We start from the raw sequence: 3,241 nt of genomic DNA, 5'->3' as shown, positions 1-3,241 counted from the left end.
GAATTCTAGGCAGAGGTAGTGGATACTGCATGTTACCTAGTCAATAGTTCACCTTCATTAGTGTTGGAGGATAAGACTCCACAAGAAGTATGGACTGGTAAGAAACCCTCTCTTTCACATCTAAGGGTATTTGGATGTGATGCATATGTACATGTTCCAAAGGAGAAAAGAAGCAAGTTGGATAGTAAATCTGAAAAGTGCATATTTATTGGGTATAAGGATGGTTTAAAGGGTTATAAGCTTTGGAACCCAGTAACAAGGAAGGTTGTGTAGAACCAAGATTTGGTGTTTAGAGAGGTGAAATATGTTATTAAACATGAAGTCCAACCAAAGGAACCTAAGAAGATAAACTTTGAGCTTAAGGAGGAAGAATCAAAATCTACATCAAAAGAGGAATCAGAAGATGAAGAGCCACAAACTCTAGGTGTTACAAGATCAGTTCGAGAAAGAAGGCAGCCAGAAAGGCATAGTCCATATGCTTTCTATTCAAATTTTTCTTTATCTATTACTTATGATGATCCCAGAATTGTGAAGGATGCAGTAGATTCAGAGGATGGCAAACTCTGGAAAGAGGCCATGGTTGATGAAATGGCATCTTTGCAAAAAAATTGAGGCTTTGGATCTATTGGAGTTGTCGGCTGGAAGGAAACCCATTGGCAGCAAAATGTAGAAGGAAAGGTGGAGAAATACAAAGCTCAGTTAGTAGCAAAAGGTTATTCCCAGGTCCTAGGAATTGATTTTGGTGATATTTTTTCTCCTGTTGCCAAGTTAACTTCTATTATATTACTTTTATCTGATGCTATTGCTTTTGATTTTGAGGTAGAACAGACGGATGTGAAGACAAAATTTCTTCACAAGGATCTGGAAGAGGAAATCTACATGAAGCAACCTGAAGTTTTTGTGGTGAAGGGTAAGAAAGAAATGGTATTCAAGTTAAAGAAGTCTCTGTATGGGTTAAAACAGTCACCAAGGATGTGGTATAAAAAATTTGATACGTTTATATGGGGACTTGGCTTCACCAGAAGCAAAGCAGATCAATGTGTGTATTTTAAATTAGTTGGTGACCATATTATTTATCTGGTCTTGTATGTAGATGATATTTTGTTGGTTGGAAATGACAAAGAAATTATCCAGGATTTGAAGACCCATTTGTCCTCCAAATTCGACATGAAAGATATTATTGCTGAAAACTATATTTTGGGCATAGAAACTAAAAGAGATCAAACAAAGAGGAAGCTCTGGTTAAACTAGAGGAAGTATGTCGAGACAATATTTCAAAGGTTTAATATGCACGATAGTAAACTGGTGAAGGTTCCTATTGTTATAGACATTTTTGTGCCCTACAACTCCAAGCATGAAATGTCCATAAAACAAGGGCTCCTAAGTCCCTAAAAGTGTTTTTCTAACCCCTAAAGGAACAAGGTCAAAAGATTACAGCTTCTCCCAGAAGTTCTCCACCATAAACTGCTCAGAATAGGTCAAAACATGATCATTTCAGCTGCTCCACTGGCTAGGTGCGTTGCATTGCACCTAAATACACTGTGAGGGTGTGTTGCATTTCAAAAGTCCCTTCTGTGGGGTGCGATGGGAGAGAAATGACAAATGGCAGTGTCATTCCACGAGGTGGAGAGACAATGGAAGCTTCTAGAATCTTCTCCTGTGACACTTGCCTCACTGAATTCGACCAAGGATGAGTAAGAGGCCTTCAGTCTCCAAGTGGAAGCAAGAACTGACAGAGAGAAGACACTAATCAAATCACAAGCTGACTCATCCTCCTTACAGATATCTATATATGGATCCCTCATCCCAGAGATCCAGAGGCTGGAATTTTTCATATTGTAAGGAATTGCTGTTATTTTTTTGAGACAAAGATCAGATTGTTGGGTGATCTATGCTTTGTTTGAGGTGAAGAGGGGCTTCTTTGCTGGGAGGTTGATGCTGGGTCAGGAACCACTGGTTGTAACTCCTCCTGGATCTTTTCTTGTTTATCAATAAATACTATTTGAGTTTTCCTCCATGATTTTGTATCATTGATGCTTGTTACATTTGTATGGTTAACTTAAATCTGATCCTAAGTTGTTTATGAATATAGATCCATGTCTTTGTATAGTGTTCTTCTTCTGTGATCTTACAGGTACTTTGTGAAGCTGGGCAAGTAAGGGAGCAGGTAGCTGGAGACTATCAAAGAAGAGAGGGATTGGGTCAAAGGATTAGCGAAAGACAAAGGTTGGTTCTTTCTGTTCCTCTCTATCTATAGTTCATAAAGGAAATACAAAAGTAGTTTTTCTCTGTTTGTTTCTAAGGCAGCTGTCACACCTTAGTGGGATAGAGCAGTTCTAAATAGACACTTTTCCTTGTAACAAAATGGCGACTCCGCTGGGGAGCTAATTAGTTTGTTTGTTTATCATTCTTTGTTTGTTTGTTTCATAAACATTATAAGTGGCATTCGAACTGCATTTTCCATAATAAATGCAAGGTAGACATCTGCTGCTTCAATCCATTCACTGGATCTGTTTATGATTTAAACAACTGATTCACAAACTATCTAATTGCCATTGTGATAGCTCTTAGATCCTCCTTAGATCTACCCCTGATTGTTGAATTATTGATTGCTTTTTACTCGGCCAAAAACCAAAGACTGAATTGGAAACTGTGACCCGGAACCCGGACAGAGTCTCGTTTCTGGTCCAGCACAGGTACTGTTAAGAGATCCTGAATTTTAGTGCACTTCTCGAAAGGGAAACCTGCGCTGCATTTCAGATTCTCTGTGTTACAGGTGCACTGATCAGACTAGCTCTGTGCAGCTGTGGTTCTTGTGCTTCATTCTTTCCAGTTCTATCTCTGAACTTTGCTACCTGTGATCAGTATATGTTTGTTTGAAACCCCTTTTCCTTGCTGTTATTCTGCCTCCTTTGTACAAAAGAACTGTAGATGTTTTTGTGTGTTTGTTGAGTCATTTACAGTTCTCCTTAGCAAAAGTAGCATAATCGTACTCTCATCCTTTGATTTGAATCTGTCGTAAGTGTTGATTTCAATCGTAGGAAAGAGTTTGATTGCTGTTGATGGTTGATTATCCTGTTACTTTTGCTTTTGGTCTGAATTTGTGATTTTCTAGTGTCAAAAATGAGTATTCATTTCAAAATCGTAAGGTGTCGTAATCGTCTCTATCTTTTGATTTCGAAAAGAAGCTTGTTTGTGTTTGTCACTTGAAAGCAAATTTAGATTTGTGCATCAACTTTCT

The sequence above is a fragment of the Pinus tabuliformis genome, chromosome Q, assembly GCF_031772625.1.
Source record: "Pinus tabuliformis cultivar Carrire ecotype Pingquan chromosome Q, CPIR1, whole genome shotgun sequence".
Lineage (NCBI taxonomy): Eukaryota > Viridiplantae > Streptophyta > Pinopsida > Pinales > Pinaceae > Pinus > Pinus tabuliformis.
The sequence above is the reverse complement of the archived record's forward strand: the minus strand, read 5'-3'. Positions refer to the sequence as shown.